General features: G+C 40.2%; 1 protein-coding gene across 3 annotated transcripts in view; it reads right to left on the bottom strand.

Moving 5' to 3' along the window:
* The window catches only part of LOC134218388 (rap guanine nucleotide exchange factor 4), a 666,467-nt gene that overhangs the window by 424,109 nt on the left and 218,981 nt on the right, over positions 1-23,377 (bottom strand). The window contains exon 1 of one of the 3 annotated variants that reach the window (XM_062697322.1): positions 4,364-4,462. The exons of the other annotated variants lie outside the window; for them this stretch is intronic. The gene's annotated coding sequence lies outside the window, so the exon portion shown is untranslated. Of the gene's footprint in view, positions 1-4,363; positions 4,463-23,377 lie in introns of those variants that run through there. 3 annotated transcript variants of the gene reach the window in all.

The following is a 23,377-nucleotide window of genomic DNA, read 5'->3' as shown; positions in this document are numbered from 1 at the left end:
TATTCTTTTCTCTTACTAGAAATCTCCCCCAGCTATTTTGGAGAAATTCTCCTCCAGGAATTCTAGGAACTAAAGAACTCTAAGGAACTCTAAGATTAGTACTTTTGGAGAATTCCTTTTTCAGAAGCTCTGGGATATTCCAATTCTAACGCATTATTCCATCTCTTCGATTTTAATTCATCGCCAGCTGTTCTACAACGACTTTTTGCAGCACACTTTCGAGGCACAAATTAACACAAAAATAAAAGATTGATATATCCTGTTTAATCCTGTCTTGTGAATTCTGATTGCTGTATTATGAGCATATTTGTTTGTACATATAATAATTAGATTTGGGGGACATTTTCATCCTTATAGTCATTGAAACATAAGAAATAAATCTATCTATCTATCTATCTTCTATCTATCTATCTATCTATCTTCTTCGTCTATCTATCTTATATATATATATAAAACTCAATGTTTGTATGTATGTTCCAGCATAACTTCTGAACCCATTGACCGATTTCAACCAAATTTGGAACACACATTCTTTATTTTAAGGATACGATGATAGGGGGTTAGGCATGCTCTTTGGAAAAAGGGGGAGGGTGTGGGGGGAGGTGTTTTACTTAGTCATCGATCAACTCAATGTAAATCCTGAACCTCTTGGCCAATTTCAACCAAATTTGGAACACAAATTCTTTATCTTTAGGAGACATCGATAGGGGGGTTAAGTATGCGCTTTGGAAAAGGGGGAGGGTGTGGGGGGAGGGGTATTACTTAGTCATCGATCAACTCAATGGAAATTCTGAACCCCTTGGTCAATTTCAACCAAATTTCGAACACACATTCTTTATCTTTAGGAGACGACGATAGGGAGGTTAAGCATGCTCTTTGGAAATAGGGGGAGGGGTATTACTTAGTTATCGATCAACTCAATGTAAATTCTGAACCCCTTGGACAATTTCAACCAAATTTGGAACACAAATTCATTATCTTTAGGAGACGACGATAGTGTGTTAGAGATCTTCTTGGGAAAAGGAAGAGGGTAGGGGGGAGGGATATTGTTATGGTATCAATCAACTCAGTGTAACTTCTGAATACCTTGGCCGATTTGAACAAAACTTGGAGCACACATTTTTCATGTTAAGGAGAAGACGTTAGTGTGGTTAGGGAAGCTCTTTGGAAAAGAGGGAGGGTATGGGGCGAAGGGTATTGTTTAGCAATCGATCAATTCAATGTAAGTCGTGATCCCCTTGACCTATTTGAACCAAATTTGTATCAAATATTGTGTGTACTAAGGAAACAATTTTAGTGGGTGTGGATAGGTTATTTTGGAAGGTGGAGGGTGTATTTCAGCATAACTTTTGAACCCATTTACCGATGTCCACCAAATTTGGAACCTATATTCTCTGTCTATAGAAGACTATATCAGACTGTGTGGGAGTGTCATAGCTGAATTAGAGAGAGGATATATTCATTAAACGAACAGTTTAGTATACCTTTTTATCGCATTTTATCTTTTTACCGATTCAAACCAAATTTGTAAACACGTATTCTCTACCCAAAGGAAACTGGGAGGGACTTTTGGAATGCGGGAGGTTATTGGGGTTGGGTATTGTTTAGAAAACGAGTTTATTTAAAATCCCTCATATTTGGTTCATTCGAGGTTCTTTGACATTGTAAAATGCTCCGAGAACAAATTGCCCGAGTTCCTAAAAAATGGAAAATCTTCTACAATAACATTTTACCGGTAATGACATTTAACCAAAAATGATTTTAACGAAAATGATATTTACCAAAAATGATACTTCCCGATACACATATCCGAGAAGATGACACCATCGGTATCTTGGTTTGCCCAGCGAGAAGCAATGATTAATGTGTTTCCTTCTGGATGATTGCTTCTTTAAAAGTAGGCATTTGCCCGGAATATGACAATGGTGGGTGTGATCCCTTCTTTTAAAAATGGGCGTTTACCCGCGGTGGATGTTTTTCCTTCTTTAGAAATAGACGTTCGTCCGGAATAAGCCTATTCAAACCCATGATCTCTTCTTCAAAATCAGTCAATGATTCCAAAAGCTTTCTTTTATTCAAATGATGAAGTATCAATAAGGAAACACAATTATCCTGTTGACCAATTGATTTTATCATTTTCAGATTGTGAAAAAAAAACTGAGAAACAAACTGGCAATTCCGAGCAAGGCCGGGTACATAAAGCTAGTAAAAATAAATAAATAAATAAATATTTCTCCTACAATAATTCTTTCTACAGAAATTCTCCTAAATACTCATTTAGGAATTTTGCCCCTCCAAAGGTTAAGGCAATTTCTCTCGCACGAATTTTGTAGAATTCCTTCCTCAGAAATTAAAATGAATTCCTCCTTAACCCTTTCCTTCCCATGGTAACTGTAGAGCTCCATCAAATTTTGCACCTTCTAACATTCGTCGATTTATTTCAACAACAAAAAGCAGTATTTGGCACAACTTTATGATTTCATTAGACTGCAAATATAGGGGAATTGACTGCTTTGGAATGTTTTGTTCTATTATTGGCAGGGGTTTTTTTATGACTGACTAGGCTCAAATTTTGCCTAAATATTCTTTGCATATCAAAGAATATTGTGGCCAAATTTCATAAAATTTGGTCGACAAAAACCCCCCTGGTTAAGGAATTTGGAGGAATTTTTCCTCCGAGGATCCCGGCGAATTATTCACCTCATCCTAACTCTGGGGAATTCCTTCCTTTCGAATTATGAGGATATCTTCTTCTATGAATTATAGGAAATTTCTTCTCCTTGTATTCTGGGGAATTCTTTCGATAGGACTTCTAAAAAGTTTCTTCTTCAAGAATTCCTGTGAATTTGTCGGAGGGGGAGTGGTTTATACTCCCAGTTTTTAATTCACTCCAAGAATTCCATATCTATGAGTTTTAGGGATTCCCTTGTCCAAAAGTTCCAAAGGATGAATAATACGTGTCCCAGAATTTCTGTATGGGGAACTCATGGAAAATTTCCATCATCAGTTCCTGCATATTTTTGTAGGGTTTTTTGACCTTCAGGAATTTTCTCATCTGATCTTTTTTGTTTACATTACATCCTCCATTTGAAAATTTCTGTATCGCAGGTTATTGTTCATCAAGCACTTCTACAGTTTCTAACTGAGAGGTTTCTAAGTAGATTCACTTTTTTTTGCATTCCTGTGTCTTAACACGAGGATGCGCATAGGTATAGGGAAGAACAAAAAAAAACTTACACTGTACCATGAAATGGATTCAGTCACCTTCTGTATGGCCTTGCTTTGATAGTATTTTTGATAGTTTTTTCACTAGGAATTAAGATTTATGAAGAGATTTCAAGAAGAATTTCTGGGGAGAAAGTAATGAAATTCCTAAAGATTTTTTAAAAGGAATCTCAGGTGCATTTTCTCATTATATTCCTGAAGGATTCTTTAACAGCGTACAATATAAATTATGCTTATTGCCATTAATGCACGAGACACGCAAATAATATTACAAAAAACAATTGTTCTTCAACACCGAAGAAATTTTGAATCGCGCCGATCCGAGCCGCCGCCGCCGCCGCCGAGAGCAACCGCGGCGTGACGCCGGCTAAGCCGCCGTCGCCGATAGAAAATTGCGTTCACGCCGCCGCCGGTTCAAAGTGGATCGGCGCACAGGTCTAGTTGGGTTTTGGCCTTCGGAAAATGGCTTTCTGTCAAACGACTCTTCTCCGTTCAAAAGTTCTATTTCAACGAGATTTCTTTTTGGGATGACAATTACTCAGTTAGTTGAAATCAGTCGACGGTATTTAACATTATTAGTATTCGAGCCTTTTATAAAAAGTTTGTTTTTCAGAGTGAATAATAGCCTATATGTGTTATACATGAAAGGGATAAAGTTCATAAATCACGATGGGACTTCGATTCACAACTTGTTAATAAGTAACAGGAGAATGGATTTGCAATTTGGATATTAAAAGCAGCTATTTTTCATAAAGTGAATTAATCTATTTCAAGATTGGGTGTATTACAATAAAATCGGTAGATTAATTGGATGGCTTCATTTTGATGTTGCATTGCAATAATGTATCATAATTTAAGCTTCTAGTTTATTACTCCGGCCGAATCAAATGAAGCCACTGTGGGAAACCCGCATTTCCTAAACAATTTCCTCATTAGCAATTGCTAATGAATTCAAAAATGTGTTGGCTGTAAAAGTGGTTAACAGTGCAAAATTTCGTGCAGTAACACGAAATCTCAGTAAAGCACTCTGTCGCTCCCAAGTAGCTCAGAGAAAACGTAATCCATAATTAAACAGCCATAAATTTAAAGCGGACGTTTCGGGTACACACCGCAGCCCACAGATAAGAATTAAACTTACAAATGATTCTGGTCCTGTTCCGCCTGAAGGTCGTTCCTCTCTGGATGGAAGCTACTACGTTTGGTTTTAGAAATGATAATCCGAAATATGTTTCTTTTGGGACTAGTTAGATGACCCACTTCGCAGGAATGAAATATGCACCAAACCGCGGCACCGGTCACGTAAATCATAAACGTCCGAAGCCTAGGTTGCCGTTAGTACACCGACCGTTTCAACACGATTTGCTTGTTTTTGCACCAAACACCGTTGCACTGACATGAAAATGATCTCACTGGAGCCAAAATCTTTCACTATGTTTAAGCCTACGGATGTAGGGCTAATCAACATACCAAATTCAAGCAAACATCGAAAGCACACTTTGAATATGTGTTGTTTTCTTCTAATAAACAAACAAGCTATATACGCTTCAGTGCAGCTAATCATCAACAAAGAGCCGACTCATCAGCTCATTCGATTGGCTCTTTTACGCACAACCACGCACTTGTCCCTCCCAGCATTCACTTTCACCGCATAAAAACAGGTAAACAGATGGCATCTATCACCACCGCGCGGGACTCATAAATCAATCCGATCGATTTATTGCACCTAACGAGCAGTATCTACACAAAGCGTGATTAGGGAATAAAACCCGGCAAAACGCAGAACTCCGAGAGTGAACGCGATAACGACGCAACGCGACGCGACGACTGTAGGGCTGTGTAATACGCCTCAGTGAACATCCGACAAAGAACTAAATGCGCGTCCCAGTCGTCGCGTGGTGCAAAGCCGCGCCAAACATCCAGCGCGGTATCATCGAAGCGCTGCTGTCGCTGGTTGTGAGCAGACGCGAGATTGAATCGAGCTCTGCGGCGACCGAAGGTCGCTCCTAAGTTTGCCAAAGAGAGAACCAATGTGCGGCTCCGAATATGTAAACAAATGCAGTTTGTTTTCCAGATATCTAACACTCGTTCATCAACAACGGCCACTTTATTGGCTATGCGTCATCCGGAGACTATCCGGACCAGATCGAACGAGGCGCGAAGATGTTGCCATTATAACGGAGCGCAGCTGAGCGGCTGCTGGCTGATGGCGGGTAAACGAGAGCAAGAAATTGAACGCCGAGGCATCTCAGATGACACGTGAAATTGATTCCGTCGCGTCGTTGGCTCGCCTGTCCGCTGATCGTGAAATGATGCTGCGCCGTTGGCTAAGTATGTAGCTACCGAGAAGAGTCCGTTTGCGAAGGAAATGGACCCACGTGGGAATGATCGGCAATTGGGTGCGTCACGTCGTCGGATCGGTTTTCAGCACGTCGTCGTCGCACCTCCCGTTGAGTTGTGATGTGTGGCAGAGAGGAGGAAGTGAGTGTTGTAGATGATTGCTTCGTTGTTGGAGCACGGAACGGATTAGGCATGGGAGGTTGGGGGTCGAATCGGAATTTAGCAATTAATTAATGATTGGATAGGAATGCGTGCGCGATGGTTTGGAATTTTCGGTTCGAAATGTGGTGATCGGGTTTTATCAATGAAACTTTGTCTGGCCACAGGTTAATGGTTTTGGTATGGCGACCAGTATACAAATTTCACTGTTATCAGATCACTTGCTTAGAGTGGTGCAATAGCATCTAATATGAAATTTTGTAAATTATACAGACTCGTTAATAATATATTAGACATAAAAAGCGAGCACTTCAAAGCAATTTTTTTTTCGAATATGTAATAGGTATAATTTAATACCGTCAACCCGACAATGGACCTGGGGATTGGGCCATCGTTATCATGAACATAATATGAAGTAATTAGGTAATTATATATGAGAGCCCATACGGGAATTATTTTAGTATAGCATCAATTTTACGAAAGTGTATAGTTGTTTTACTGTTACTGTTTAATGTATCCCATAGCTCACATATTCGTTCTTTCAAAAACAAATGAATAAAAAATGTTAAGAAAATTATTTTGAGCTTTTTAGTGGAATGTCTTCACTTGTCATAAGACGAGTTTGTTCAATCCCATTTAATTCCACCACTTAATTGTATCTTGACAGATACGTATTTCGACCTCAACAGTAAGGCCGTCTTCAGTGTCTCGTACTTGACTCGACACTCGACTCGTAAGTCAAGTCAAGTACGAGATATTGAAGACGGTCTTACTGATGCGGTCGAAATACGTATATGTGGAAGGTACAATAAAGTGGTGGAATTAAATGGGATTGTACAAACTCGTCTTATGACAAGGGAATAAAAAACACTTTCTCATTTTCGTGTTTTTTTTTAAGTAATGCCAGCGGTAGTGGCAGTGGTGCATTTGATGGTGTTAGAATGGTAATCACAGACGAAACAGTAGAACCGGATCATTCATTTCCTGGTCGTTCATGTCGAATTTGCCGTGGAGAGGACAACAAGGAAATAGTGAGATGTGACAAGTGCCTTAAGTGGTCACATTTCATCGAGGAAGGGTCGTTTGGCCGATACTTTTTCAGGCGAAAGCCATTTGGCCGAAATCCACTAGACCAAATAAGCCATTAGACCAAAACCCATTTGGCCGAAAGTCATTTGGCCGAACGGGTCATTCTATCAAATAGGTCATATGGGCGAACAAGTCATTTGGCTGAATAGGTCATTGAGCAGAATATGTCTTTTGGCCAGATAGGTCACTTTTCACTGCGAAAAGTGAGAAATGAGAAGTTGGAAATGATGAACGATAAGAGAGGCGTCTTTCTTCTCACTTTTCGTAGTGAGAAATGAAAAATGAGGAGTGAGAAGTGAGAAATGAGAAGTGATGAATGAAGAAAGAGAAGTTAGAAGTGGAAAGTAGCAAGGCGGCAATGTCCCATTGAGGGATGCCTCCCTCCTCACCTTTTTACTTCTTACTAAGGTGGTCTAACCGGTAGTACCGAAACCGGTAATACCGATCAGTTTTGATTACCGAAAATACCGGTATTAGTGCCGAAACTACCGGTATTTTCGGTATTTAAAGTTTTGCTGTCAGTATAAACAATCTCGAATAGTTTTCAGTAACATGTATCAACTAAAGACTCAAACACTCACAACAATTGAATGCGGGCATGGATTTAGCTTTGCCCAAGTAAGCATCATTGAAGACGTTCACACTTAAGCAAAAATCGATCATCATCGTCAATAATCATACGTGATGCTTCGTTCTCTTGCATCGTGCTGATGCATTTGTCAAATTGCCAATGACTTTTTTCTTCAACGAACATTGTCTACATCGTCGAGAAACACGAGAATCGAGAACATTGTCCACATAGTCGTGAAAATTGTGAAAAAGGTATGTGTTGAGTAGTTCTCTAACGGAGAACACTTGTGAAAAATGATTTGCTGCAAAAATATGTCCGTTCTGAATTTGCTGATTCCAACCAAGACATGCTAGAGTAGCATGTTATCAAGAGTTGAGGGGTTCGTTAAGCCAAAATCGGGAGTCACAAATCGGGAAACCACGTCCTTTTTAGTGATTTTTCAAGAGCACGAATTGAGAGAACCACAGCGCCCATCAGGATGAAACATCCGCAGATCGTTTGCTTACTTACGCTAAACAAACAACTTTAATTTTAGCATTGTACGAAAATTATTCCGCTAGATTTGAAGTTTTGGTAATAGGAGTATAAAACCGTGTGGTGAAATTGACATTCACCACTTGGCTTGATTGTATAATCACCTTAAAAACTCTGATCGATTTGAAGCTTCAATCCAAATCTAACTTCAGTTATGATAATTTTTTAGCAATAAGCGAAGTAATTCAAGCCCCCGAAATTGCCAAGTCACATAAATTGCCACCAACTTATTCGATGCTCTCTAAGAACGAATCCAAGGCAGACGATGGGAATACGTCTATCTTTCTGCTTTTTCGAACACCTGCCGGAAAGCAATGGATCAGAAACAGTTTGGGCATTTTCTTCCAGACATCCAGAGCTACGTTGATTAAGCAAGCGGACGAAATCTTGAAGCGTATAATTATTCCTGATGCGAACGTTGAAGCTGTAACAACGATCACACCTGACGATCAGTACGAAGAAGATATCTCTATGATTAAGTTTCCTGGTTTATCGGTTGAAGAACAACTCGTGATAAGACTGCAGCAGAGTAAAACATTTGCATTGATGGTGGTAACTACACTGATGCCAGGATCCTTGCAAACAATCCGTAAAGAATTCTCCTACTGTGGTCATTTTTATTATTCCAGCTTTCTTCTTTAGAATAATAAAAATGACAATTGTGTGTGGCTTTCGTTTTGAATGGGGTTCTCTTGAAAACGCAACTGCATTTAGTTTTGGACTCCAGGAGGCTTGTCACTAAGGGTACTTAACAACTCGTCTAACTTCAGTTGATGCGGATTGGTAAATGAATCACACAGTATGTTATGTCTACTTGAATTTCCATTTTCCCAGCCCAACAAGCAATGACATTTAAAGTTTGTCAAAAACATTGTTTGTCACCAAAAAATCAAAATCAAAAGTTTTTTGAACATTTCTAATATTTTTACAAATACCAGTATTTTATCGGTATTACCGGTATTGACTCCACCATATACCGAAAACCGGTATTTGTCAAAAATGGCCAATACCGACCACCCTACTTCTTACTGTGAAAAGTGAGAAGTGGTAGTGAGGCTAGTGAGGCAACTCCCTTCTTTCTTTGCATTACTCACTTTTCACAGTGAGAAGTGAGAAATGATTAGCGAGAAGTGACTTCTCACTTATCACTTCTCACTCATCATTTCTCACATCTCATTTCGAAATTCTCCGTTTTCGTAGCGAGAAAAGATAAATGAGAAGTGAGAAGGTAGACATCTCTCTTCCTACTTCTCACTCTTCATTACTCACTTCTCACTGGGAGAAGTGAGTCAAATGGCCCTTTCTATTAAACGACGGTTTCTGCCAAACGACATTTTCGACCAAATTGCCTATTCCGCCAAATGACCTGTTAGGTTAGATGACCAATTCGGTCAAATGACTTTCAGCCTAATGGTCTGTTCTACCAAGTGGTATATTCGGCCTAACAAATTTCGGGTTAGTGGCATTCGGTCAAATGGCTTTCGGACTATTGGTTTTCGGCCAAATGGCCCTTCCCATTTTGTCTGCGTTGGAGTGGTGTATTGTAAAATATGTTCTGTTAACCGAAAGCCATTCTCAAGCAACCAAAAGTTTAGATTGTAATTAAATTTGTTCCTAGCCGAACCAATTGGTTCACTATTGGTTCACATTCGTTTTACGTTTTTTCTATAAATTTTAATTAAGTCAAAATAATAATTTATGACGTTTTTCTCTTTTTTAATTTAAATCACAAATTCAAAAATTCATTTGAATTTTTATTTGTATGTCGATTACGAGGTTTGTGTCTTGACTAAATTATTATCCAAATAGAAATAAGGCATTTTATGAGACGTTTCGCGGTGGCCCGTTTATTTACTTCTAAATGTTTTGTTTTCGTATGATTCTGCGTGAACATTCTGTTAGGTCCGAACACAAAATAATGTTTGTAACGTTTTACTTTTCATTCGTGTTTTCTTCAGCATTTCATGCTTAGAATGCAATGGTATGAATTATCTAACGATACATTTTAAGAATCATATGAAAAACTATGTTCTAAAACCCTGGCTAAAACAGGCAGAATTGATGATGGGACCCATCGGAATGTTCGGCGCGAAATTACCAAACAAACGGGCTCCCACTAATTGTCAAAGTAGATAAACACGAGAAAAACAGCTGTTTCGATCTGCCTCATAAAATGCCTTATTGTCCATGTACTGCTGTAGTGTCCTCATGTGCTCGTTTTTACCGACTCGCACAGCGTAGCAGACGTCATTAGAACTTCTTTTTTTAATTCCGCGAACACCGTGTTATTGAGTGAAACGTTCAGAAGGCACATTGCGCTTTTTGGTACGGGCAGGATTTTGTGTATTAGACCGGAATCGGGTACGGGAATGTGTGTGTCGTTAGGGAAATGATGCCTCTAGCTTTAGGGAACGGGTATTCCGGACCACTGTCGATTCCGAAATCGGGAGCCTTCCGTCCAGCCGCCATCCACTCCCTCCGCATTTTTAGTTTCGGCCATATCGTTCGAGCTCGACCTCCATCGCTGCGCGCCAATCTGCGGTAAAGCTAATCAGCCGCCATCGCCACAACCTGGTCGGAGGACATCGTCGCCATCTTCTCGGCGGAGTAATTTCAACGCATCAGTGCATCGAGAAGCAAAAACCTGCGCAGTAGATCTGTTCACCATTTTCAAAAGTATTCCAGATTCAAATTGCCACCCTCTATTTCAATTAGTATCTTAAATGGAGTCTCCTGATCAATTTTCAGCCTAATTCATAGAGATTTAGAGGTGCATCAAACGAGATTTGTGATTTTTCAGACTTTTTTTTTTCAGACTTTATCGTCTGAATGCATCAATTTTACTCCACATAATAAAAGGACTAGTCGTTGATAGCTTCTTTAGACTATCATCTACCATTTTGTCATTGATACTAGGATGTTTAGAGGGCTTATTCTATGACTTTTTATTAAATTTAGCTAAAAAAAATGCCTGAAAACCAGAAAAATAATTATAGGTGCTTCTGGGGGTAGTATAAATTTTCAATATGTGCCCAATACAATTTTTCCTTTCATTTCCTTCGAGTGTTGCGGAAGTTTCGTCCATACAACACTTTATTCTGAAAAATAAGCTTCGGCATGTAATAATGCTGTTTTCATGAAATACTCAACATTTGAATAGGGTAGTCAAGCAAGACCATTCCCCCCATGCTAAAACAAAGTTGACCATGATTTATGAGCAATGTCATCCAGTATTTTCGACCCACTGGTATAGATCTAGAGTGGGCTATGTGGTAGTGTCAGAGCCTGCAGATCAAGAGGTCCACGGTTCGAGGCGCCGAGTAGATAAAGATTTTTTCTTGTCAAGTCTTATGGAAAATGCCATGTTTTTAATGACCTTTTGAGGTCGTTAACTACATTTGCCACTGACTAATTTCAAACAACTTTCACTGATTGAGATTATAATAAGTTCATGTCCATCATTGCAGTCACCAATTGTGAAGTAATGGTTTGTTAATGGGAGGGATCGATCAGGTTTTGTTTGTGCTATGAGTGTGGTACAATAGCTAAGGAGAGGATAACCAATAATTCAAGATGTTTTTTAAACTTTATAAGATTTTTTTATCACGTTCAATTTAAAGTATGTTTCTGATCGCGACAGATTATTGACAAAATGGAATTAGGCACCTGGCTTGATAAATAAAATATTTTTAACTGCTAGGCACCTCGAACCGTGGACCTCTTGATCTGCAGGCCCTGACACTATCACATAGCCCACTCTAGATCTATACCAGTGGGTCGAAAATACTGGATGACATTGCTCATAAATCATGGTCAACTTTGTTTTAGCATGGGGGGAATGGTCTTGCTTGACTACCCTATTCAAATGTTGAGTATTTCATGAAAACAGCATTTTTTCAGAATAAAGTGATGTATGGACGAAACTTCCGCAACACTCGAAGGAAATGAAAGGAAAAATTGTATTGGGCACATATTGAAAATTTATACTACCCCCAGAAGCACCTAAAATTATTTTTCTGGTTTTCAGGCATTTTTTTCAGCTAAATCTAATAAAAAGTCATAGAATAAGCCCTCTAAACATCCTAGTATCAATGACAAAGTGGTAGATGATAGTCTAAAGAAGCTATCAACGACTAGTCCTTTTATTATGTGGAGTTAAATTGATGCATTCAGACGACATTTCTACGAAAAAGTCTGAAAAATCACAAATCTCGTTTGATGCACCTCTAAACCTCCATGGATTTGGCTGAAAATTGGTCAGAAGACTCCATTTAAGATACTCATTGAAATAGAGGGGTGGCACTTTGAATCTGGAATACTTTTGAAAATGGTGAACAGGTCTACTGCGCAGGTATGTGAGCTTGTTGTTTTTTTAATGGCCATGATTTAGCTCTATTTTCCATTCCGTACCGATAAAAATAGTCTAACCCGAATGGTAAAATGAATGCTGTTTAGTAATTCGAAGTTAGCTTGAGTGTTTAATTTGTATTGCGTTTCACGGGGCTGGGAAAATGCACTCCCATTGCGTTGGCCGTGGCTACAGTTTCTCGAGTTTACTTCGGAGATTGCTTTTCGTTTACAGTATAGCGGGTTGAAAGAGGCCAGGTAGGTGGGGAAAATAGAGTATTCTAGGCGTAAGTAATTTTGGAGCCAGCGACCGTTCAAGAGTCCCCTGAGGTAAAGGGTATGTAAGAGTCGGGCAAATAGAGAACACGACCGGTGGTCTCTCTTCGAGAGCGGCGCTTAAGCCACCGTGTTCTAAAATCACCTCAAGAACAATTTGCGAACGGTTACACTGGAGCCAACGTCAAAATTACTAATTCTCTCAGTTGAATCAAATTTTTTTGAGTTTTTTTTAATTATTTTTTTTTAATTGAATTTTTTATTGAATATTTTAGGCTAAGTTTTCGAATTGAATTGCATTTTTTATATGTTAAGTTTTTGCCTTTCTTGTAAAACAAAGTTAAACCGAAAGGTTATATGATTGCTCCAAAAAATAACTTTTGATAGAAGGCCAGAAGACCCATAATGTTAAATACCGATCAACTCAGCTCGACGAATTGAGGTGATGTTTGTATGTGCATATGTATGTGTTTGTATGTATGTGTGTGTATGTATGTGTGTGTATGTGTACAAATTTTGTAGACACACTTTTTGGAACTTAGCATTATCCGATTTACTCGCAACAAGTTGCATTCGACGGGGAATGCGGTCCCATTGTTTGCTATTGAAAATTGTTTCGATCGGACATTGCATTTCGGAATTATTGAAAAATCATTGTTTTTTCCCAAGGGTCCCCCCTTGGAAAAAAAAATTCAAAACCAAAAAAAAATTTTTTTTCCGAAAATGGTGGCAATGCATTTTAACTAATGCAAAAACATGCAAAATTATCGAAAAAATGTGATCTATTCTCCTAAAGAGCTTTTTTGACCTTTCTAATGTGATTTTTTCAATATATTTTATAATGCACGAGAAAGGCATTATCACTGCTAGGTGGATTAATCTGGGTTTTTATTTTGAATTTGAATTTTAGGTTAGGTTGAAGTTGAATTTTAAATTGAATTGAATTACTTGATAAATTTTGTTTCTTTTCATAATTTTAATAAGGTAAAGAATTCGAAGATGAGTCTCCTGTATATTTTACCGGTTGCAGAGCATCTGCTAGCAGATAAAGTAAATTTTGAGCGTGGACAGTTTGTAGACCGTATAGAGAATCTAGATGATAAGAGAAGATTTTTAGGAAGATTGTTGCTCGAAGAGAGAAGGTAAAACTACTTGGGTGACAAAACATAATTTCAACGATGGAGTTTTAGGAATTGATAAAAATGTCAAATCCATAACATTGAGTTTGAACAAAAAGTTCGATCTCGCTCTAGTGTCTAGACTGCGACATTATTTCATCCGGACAACAACCGCGGTGATTCAGGATGAAGAACAGAATCAGGTAAAACTGTGTTTCCAAATTACAGAGATTTTGAAGAGCGTTGGTCATAAAGTCTATACAGACCCAACTGCAGATAGTGAATCAGAAGATAGTAAAAAACAGAGGAGAAGGTAAAGTACAGAAGGGGGTGAAAGAGAATCTAGTAATGAGGATAAAATTAAGGAAAAGAATAAAGAAGAATGAGAGAAACGTGATCGAGAAAAGAAAAAGGAAGAAGAAAGGAAGTATCAGTTGAAGAAGGAACAAGAAAAGAGGCACAAGAGCAAGAAGAACAAGAAAAGCAGGAGGAATTAGAAGCAGAGCAGAATGGAGAGAGTTTGGAATGGAAGCAAGATAAATTGTATAAGGAAGAAACATCAAGTAAAAATAAATTGCAGGACGATGATACAGGGCCGAAGAGCAGTAAGAGCCAAAAATCTCGTCTGAGTTTAAGAGAAAGAGAAGTTTTAAGTGAGGGGGAAACAGATGATGAAAAGCCGCCGAAGAGCCATAAGCGCTTGATATCATCCATAGAAAGTTATGGAAAGAACACTTCTGGAAGAGACAAATGGCCGCCGTAGAGCATAAAGAACCGGAAATCTCATAAAGGTTGGAGTGCTATAAGAGCCGACCATCACGGAAAAGCAAAAGCTCTGACGGAAAAAGCAGAAGGAAGAGGTTCAGCTCGGAAAGTAGTGAAAAAAAATTTGAAAAATAGAATAGTTAAAGGCAGGTCAAGGCGAGCCAGTCGAAGTTTTTTTTAAAACTTTATTAATGTGTTTTTTGTCAGTCGAAGTAATTCAGAGAGTGAGTACGATTCAGATAGGAGCTACAGGAATAAACGACAAGATTCGAATTGAAGAAGGAGTTGATCATCAAGTTCAGAACACGGAAGAAGGTTTTACAGAAAATTGCGCGTGGACAGTTGGGACCTAAATATTTTTCGGGAGATAGCAGAAGTATTCAGGTGAAAGATTTTTTAAATAGAATACAAAAGCTTGCGCGTCATGAAGGTGTATCAAAGGAAGAATTACTCATGAATATTCACCGAAGACTAAAGGGGGAAGCATACAATTGGTGGTTCACCAGAAAGAGCAATTTTACTAGTTGGAACAGATTCGAAAACGAAAATCGTTTTCGGTATGGAAATCCCAATAGGGACAGAGGAATTCGTGCGCAGATTAGGGAACTGAAACAGGAAAAAGGCGAAACGTTTATAGCATTCGTGACAGAGGTTGAGAAGTTAAACCAATGCCTACAACGACCTTTTTCGTCCAGAACACTATTTGGGTTGATCTGGGAGAATATGCGTCCGCATTATCGCTCCAAACTATCTTTTCTGGATACAGAGAACCTGGAAGATCTGACAGAAGTAAATCATAAGATCGACGCTAACGATCCTAGTTTTAAAAGGACTCGAGAAAATCGTAAAGAACTTCATCAGCTGGGTATTTAAAACTCGGACGATGATTATTCAGATGATGAACACATTCAATCGCTCAGAGTAAACGAGGTTAGAACGAAAAAAAAAAACGCTAAATAATGATTGGAGTGTATTACTTCTACGCGAAGTTAAACGATTTACAATGATATGGAAATGCTAATATCATCTTCCAAACTTAGACGTACATGTTCATGATAGAATTAGAGGCAAAAGTATAGAATTGATAGTTCCGTTAGGATACGGCAGGCATGAAGAATGTTTTTATAGAAGTCGATTTGAAAGCGAGCGGAGGGCAATTTTTGTGATGGCACATATCGCACGACCTTCCTTCTGCCAAGCTCCCGTATGAAGGGGGAGGGAAGAATATCAGTGTGGAAGCTGATATATCTCCACTGGAAAAAAAAACCGGCCCAACGAATACTCAACAAAAAACGCAAACCAAGCGACCTAACACAAACAGTCAAGAACAGCAATTAAATAATGCTACAGGGCTATTGTGTTGGAATTGTAGGAGCACAGAGCATATTTGGAGAAAATGTAGGCAGCCGAAAGGGATATTTTGTTATGCCTGTGGTAATCCAGGAAGGACAACTAGAAATTGCGAGAGAAATCACGCTCACATAAAATACCGGTTCGTTGAGGTTGAATGATCTGCAGTAACACGCTGACGTTTTCCGTTGTAAATGTTACCAGCGCCTTCGTGACGCTGTTTCAGCTCTGAGTGAAATCTTGTTCGAACCGAGAATTAGATCTAAGTAAAGACGCAAGTTGCTTGATTTTGATGTCTGTGCTTGCGATGCATGCACGTGATTGGTTGGTTTACCTGGTTCTAAACTTTTCACCAATCATCGATAATAAATAGTTAAAGCTGGGGAGAGGATCGTAGTGGGCCGTGCGCGAATACAGACGTCAATTTTTGGTGCTTGATTTTTGGCCAAGCTTGTTTGCATTTTTGAAGTTTCAGCTGGTGGTTAATCGTTCTGCGCCACCGGGTGCTAAAAAATGTGGTGTGCTAACTAACTTTATTCGGTGCTTCAGTGCTTCATTTTTCCCTTTCCTATAAGCCAGTCAAAAAAAGAACATTTTGAAGTTGCTATATTTTGGGTTGTGTGTTGTGGTTTTCACCAGTCTAGTAAGGATCTTTCATGCAGGCGTAGAAGGATAAAATCCGGTGAGAGGGTTCCTTAAACTTACTTTTATATGAAGTTTATATGCATTAATGCGAATTTAAACCGAATCATCTTGAATTCACACTCAAGATTGTAAATATTGCCTAGCCAGTCAGTGTTGACCTACACTCCCCGCAAAAAAGCCTGCTCTTTAATTTTGCGCCATCTAAATGGTATTATGGTCCTCATTTAGTAAGTCATTTTTCCGGGTTTTTTTTTCTCCACCGAAAAACTCAATAGACGAAGCATTGGATCAAATTCTTTGGTCTGTTTAATCAAAATTGGTGTAAGTGACTTGAAGCAAGAGTAGCTGAAGGATACCACAAGGCAGTCATGTTTTATACTATGAATCGCCTTAGGAATCTATAAGAAAATGACAATATTATTTTGACAAATTGTGTAACAGCAAAATTGCCAGCGATGCACCGATGCTAATATGAGTGTATTCTTGTTAAGAAAATTCACCAAACATAATTTTCGTTTTTTAATGACACTTCTTGATTATACACTGGAACTTGTTTGTAAAAATCTTATGTGCGTATCAAAAACAAAATACGAAACAGATAAAATGAATAGAAAAGTATATATTTATAGAGTTGATGTTGTAAAATGTATTCACAACAGGTACATCATCACATAATTGGACTTATCTAACAGCATACCAACTGATTTAGATGTAATTTCACCATTAACAATGTACTCAACGTAGTTGGCTTGTCGGCAGTACCGATACTATTTCACATGCCGTATTGTATAATTTATCCATTTCATTGCTTATATATTTCATTCAAACTTCCTCGAAATATTCTCCATAGACCTTCGGGAAATTCTTTCATATTTTTTACCGAATTCCCGCGTGATGTCTTTTTTTTTTGGTTCCACGGATTTTTTTCTCGAATTTCCTTGGGAAATCTTCAGAATATCCTCCGAAAATTATTCTGAGTTTAAATAGGAAACTCTTTCGGACTTTTTACACACAATTTTGAGCAATTTTGTTCAATTTCGGATTTTATATAAGGTTTACGACGTAAGGATCTGATGTTATATGCAGATAAAGCCCTAGTAGCACGGTTCAGATCGATTTGGTTACAGCAACTCCAATGTGACTGGATTTGGTCGTATATGAGTCATAGTGACTGATATGTGACTAGTGTGCTACTCGGGAGTTTTTCAATAGCTTCTTTTTATGCTACATGGGATAAAGTGTGCCGTATTACAATATTATTATTTATTCAGAGTAAGGCCGAAGTGGCCTGTGCGATATATAAGAGTCTTCTCCATTCGGCTTAGTCCATGGCTACACGTCACCAACCACGCAGTCTATGGAGGGTCCGCAAGTCATCTTCCACCTGATCGATCCACCTTGCCCGCTGCGCACCTCGCCTTCTTATGCCCGTCTGATCGTTGTCGAGAGCCATTTTCACCGGGTTACTGTCCGATATTCTGGCGGCGAACTCTATGTATGTGGAGTCCAAAGTACGTACGGTTTCCAGCCACTATGCGTCTCCGAATTTCTCTGCTGGTGTCATTTTCGGCAGTCACCAGTGAGCCCAAGTACACAAATTCTTCAACCACCTCGATTTCGTCACCACCAATGCAAACTCGAGGTGGGTGGCTCACATTGTCTTCTCCTGAACCTCTTCTTATCATGTACTTCGGCTTCGACGTGTTGATGACTAGTCCGATTCGCTTAGCTTCCCTCATTCTGATGTAGGCTTCCTCCATCCTCTCAAAGTTACGTGCCATAATATCTATGTCGACGGCGAAGCCAAATAGCTGGACAGACTTGTTGAAAATTGTACCACTCGTGTTAATCCCTGCTCTTCGTATTACCCCTTCCAAAGCGATGTTGAATAGCAGACACCAAAGACCATCACCTTGCCGTAACCCTCTGCGCGTTTCGAAGGGACTCGAGAATGCCCCTGAAACTCGAACTACGCACATCACCCGATCCATCGTCGCTTTGATCAACCGTGTCAGTTTATCCGGAAATCCGTGTTAGTGCATTAGGTGCCATAGCTGGTCGCTGTAGTTGCGGGGGGTCGGGGTTAGTCGGCGACTAACAAGCTTTATATTTTGCTTCGAGTTAAATTTTATTTTCAAAATTATAATTTAAATTTTCTTTAAAAATGCTAGAGCAGTGCATGTATATTGTAACATTAGCTTACTTAATTTATGCAAGACGATGTGAAGCACTTTCCGTTGCCGGATATGATGTGATCCACAAAGAGGAATATTAAAATTATAGATGATTCCAAATGAACGAATTGTTTACATACAGAATTTGATGAAAAAATCATATTTGAATACCAATCTGCGCATCAAAAAGCGTTCATAGTGCACATTTGAGCTCGAACATAACCTGTCGAGGCGTTTATACAAGTATTTATCAATCAGCACGAAGGCGCCTGCAGTGAAAATATGAGTCCAAACGTGACCTGTCGAGGCGTTCATAGTGGATCAAGTATTTATCAAACAGCATAGAGGCGCCTGCAGTGAAAATTTGAGTCCAAACGTGACCAGCATGGAGGGGTCTGCAGTGAACATTTGAGTCCAAACTTGACCTGTCGAGGCATTCATATTGGATCAAGTACTTATCAAACAGCATTGATGCGTCTGAAGTGCAAATTGGAGTCCAAACGTGACCAGCATGGAGGCAGTAAAAATTTGAGTTCAAACATGACCTGACGCGATGAGAAAAATTCTTTGAATCTCCGACGCAGCGTCTGATAAGGCAAGTTGAAATCGAAGATTTTTGATACCGTAATAAATAACCGCTGTAATCCTTCAATACTACCGTTCATACTGTAGTTAGTCCGACGAAATGGCCTTCTTAGCATAGCGTTATTTGGAAGTGCCCTCGGCTGTACGTTGATATATTTTACTCTAAAATATCGCTACAACTATTCGGCCTTGCGAAACAACTGTAACCAGTACGGCCCAAGCAATGTTACGGCGATTCCTTAGCAGCTCCAGATCGATAAGCCGATAGGAGATATTATAACTTGACTGGCGTAATGGACCTCTCCACGGTAGTCTACGCAGAGCAAATCGTAGGAAACGTCGTTGCACGGACTCAATTTGTTCTGCACCGTTCATTGGGATTCCGAACGGGGCGCAGCAATAGTCCAGTATAGACCGCACCAGTGAGCAAAACAGATGCTTCAGACAGTAAATGTCAGAAAATTCTTTGGCCAAAGAAAGATAAAGCCCAGGGTTTTGGAAGCCTTGTCCACAACGTACGAGATGTGCAACTTGTACGTTAGTTGGGAATCCAAAATTACGCCCAAGTCTTTGACATGAGTTAGTCGTTCTATTCTAGTATTCGGGTGCATGTAGGCTAAAATGGTGGCTCCGGGCCTTATGGAGTTCCGAACACCCTTCTCAAGGCAGGAATCATTGCGAACATCTATGCAGAGATGTCTCCATGACTGTAGTAGTTTTCCCGATAAATGGAAAAGGCAGAAGTTGGTTCTGTTACCGAAAGCCGGGAAACCGTCTAATTAACATGACGGGCAAGTTGCTGGAGAGGATCATTCTCAAAAGGCTGACCCCGTACTCAGAGGGTACGGGCGGCCTCGCAAGCAATCAGTTCGGGTTTCGTAAGGATAAGTCCTCGTTTGACGTTGACAGCGTGGTAAAGACCGCTGAGATAGCGATCCAATGTAAAAGGCGAGGTATTCTATATATATATTCTAAGCTATTTTCAGAACCGAATACTATTACACGACACCAATGCCAGTCAGAGAAGTGTTCCAATTAATGCAGTAGTACCGCAAGGCTCATTATTGGACCCGGTATTATGGAATATTATGTACGGCGGACTTCTGAAACTAAAGTTCCCTTCTGATGTCAAGATCTTCGGGTTCGCCTATGACCTTAGAAGTCTACGGGGATTCAATTCTTGTGGCAGCATACGCGATCAACACATTGGCGGATTGCAAACATTTCTAGTATTTTGTCCCCATCCAAAACCTCAGATTGGTCCTTGGCCGCCGGAGATGTTCCGGGTTTTTCGAGGGTATGTTAATGCATTTTTTTCTTCTGCTGGTCATTTTAAGTGACGTTTACTTCCATCATGTTCTATCCTTTCCCCAGAAACTAGAACTAGTATGATGACCAATGCTGGCTGATCGAAAATCCGTAAGGTATACGCAGAAATATAATCATTTCCAAACGGTCTGGGATTGGCCCTGAACAGATGTAACTTTCGCAGATTACCCAGAAACTATTACAAATTGGCCAATGAGTCTTAGGTCCGATTTCTTCCCCGCCGCTTAGAGCTTAAACCAGGTATGAGTAAGCACCGTTGATCTTGGCCATCACGGCACCCTCAGCGGAAGAAAGTACCACCTCTTGGAGCAGATACCGTCCCGTTGTGCAAATAGCCGCCATCCTAGATCCGTTCGTCACCTAATTGACGACAAGAACGTTGTACGGGTTGAACAGGAGGACGACTGCCACAGCAGCTGCTAAACAGATGTACAGTGGTTAAAATTCAATTGTGTTACTAGCACGGCTTTTTCTTGTTTGTCTCTCCGATAGGACACGAACTCAACATCTGTGCCGCACTGCTCTCTGATGGCAGAGACGACGTCATCCGCGTTCGTAACCTCGTCCAGTTACTTGAACTGGAGGGTCACTTCCGCCCCCAACGACCTCACATTGACGTCGTCACCCAAGATCTCTTGGGCCAACTTCCTATAGTCTGTCCCACTAGCTTGCGCTCCGCGTTTCAGAATCAAGATCATTTCACCGATCTTGATGCGTCTGACGCTTCGCACGTCCTGACCTAGCACCGAAAGCTTTTCTGCCGCCCGCATCGATTTAAGGACTTCGGTGTACTTTTCCTTATCTGTTTTCACCAACAAGGCCTCGTCTTTATCCTTTGCTTTCTTGCAGGTCGAGATACGCTCGACTTTCGCTTTGCCCTACTGACCAGCTGCCATGGATTTTCGGTCTCTTGTGCCGATGGCACCGGCCGGCTGGTACCCTCTTCTGGCCCGGTGACTTGCGTCTGGTAGGCGCCTTTCGCCTTTTTGGGCCGAGAAGTCGCCTTCTTGGGTCGATGCCCTATGTATCCCAATCTGTTCCGTCCAGACAACGTTTTGCCTTTATGGTCGCACGTCGTTTGGCTTTGCTCTGAGCGCCTTCGCCGGATTGCTGCCCTTGCTGTTTCAGGCCGGCCAATGAGGCCGTCAGGGCGAAATCAATCACCTTTTGGGCCATAGTCGCTCTTCCTAGGAAACAGAAAGCATCAGTTTGGTCACCTTTGTCGGCCTTCTCTCCTCCCACCACGATAAACGCGTCCTGTTCTTGTCTTGCAACTCGGGCGAAGCATCCGAAGGTTCTGTTGCAGTTCCTTACTGATGTTCTGCCTTGCACTCGCGAACTCGATGATATTATCGAGTTGCTCAGCGACCACCCGCATCCCGTAGTCACTTGCGGAGCGTGCCGGGAAACTCTGGGGCTATTAATTAATTATTAATGTTTGAATTACTCATTATCGTTAGGTAGAATTAATTTTTGAATCACTCATTATTGTTAGGCCCCCATGTGGCTGTCGTCGAATCCTACTGGAGTAGTCACCCTCAAAGATCCCATGGTTATCTTTGCATACCTATCGGTATGCAAGGTCATTAGGGTGGCTCAAATTAGTATGGGAAAAACTTTTTTCAATTCTTTTGATGGGCCGCCCTCTTATTCGGTTCTATTTGATGTCCTAATGCTCTGGACAAAATTTCAGCCAAATCGGTCAACGTTTGGGTGGTGCTAAACTCGTTGGAAGTTTATATGCAAAAATGCAGAAACCTCCAAAAACAGTAAATTGCAGCTAGACTATACAACTTACGAAGAAGAACTATGATACTCATTCAGATCTTGGAGAATTTAATACAGAATGTTATGCAGAAAACCGGGAGAAGATTAGAGTTTGCCCGGCTAAGTTATTAGCATTTCTCTGAAGTGGGGTTTGAGCAAATTTCGTTTCTTTTACCTTTGAAAGAAATAAATTCACCCTACAACACTCCAGTAAAATGTTATTATCTTTGCGTAATAAACTCTAATCTTCTCGCAATTTCAACATAACATTCTGTATTTGATTCTACAATAACTGAATGAGTATCCTAGTTCTTCATCCTACATTGTGCCGTATAACTACAAATCACTGTTTTCGGTTGTTGATTCTGTATACATTTTTCTTTATAAACTTCCAACGAGTTTAGCACCGCCCAAACGTTGACCGATTTGGCTGGAATTTTGTCCAGAGCATCCGGGCATCAAATAGAACCGAATAAGAGGGCGGCCCATCAAAAACTTTGAAAAAGTGTTTTTTGAGCCACCCTAGTATTCATGCATTGGTTTACACTTACATGTTCAGATTCAGATCAGCGCAAGTTTGGAAACGGCATCTGAGCCTACTCCCACCCCGCAAGAAAAGCTTGGTGCCAGGAATAGACAGCGTGCTACAAGGCTCGCCACGGACGGGCGGAAGACAGGCTAGTCATTAGCCCACTCGCCGATTCAAGTCAGGGTCACCCGGCTCTACTAAAAGAGTAGATTGTCCGACTGCCAGCCTTCGCTTTCACAATATTACAAAATCCAATTACTATTACTGCGATATCTTGTCGTTAACTCGCGGCCAGAATGCCATGATCAGGACTTCACTGGTATTGATACTGATGTGTCAATTGACACTCCATGGGCCCCTGCACCTAGAAGTATGGCAACTACAAAACATCCCCAACCCACCCTCTGATGTATTGCTCAATCTTTCAGTACCTGGGTCTTTATTTATGATTTGTGGTTGTAGATTTCATTTTGGTCATGGAAGGCGCTTTATGACGTTCTCACTTTCTGCGGAGTAATTTTAAATTTTTCCTGTATTGGAGTTATTTTTTAGTGTGCGCCCCCTTTATTGCCTATGT

This window comes from Armigeres subalbatus, chromosome 2, assembly GCF_024139115.2.
Source record: "Armigeres subalbatus isolate Guangzhou_Male chromosome 2, GZ_Asu_2, whole genome shotgun sequence".
NCBI classification, from domain to species: Eukaryota; Metazoa; Arthropoda; class Insecta; order Diptera; family Culicidae; genus Armigeres; species Armigeres subalbatus.
This window is presented reverse-complemented; position numbering and strand designations above follow the sequence as displayed.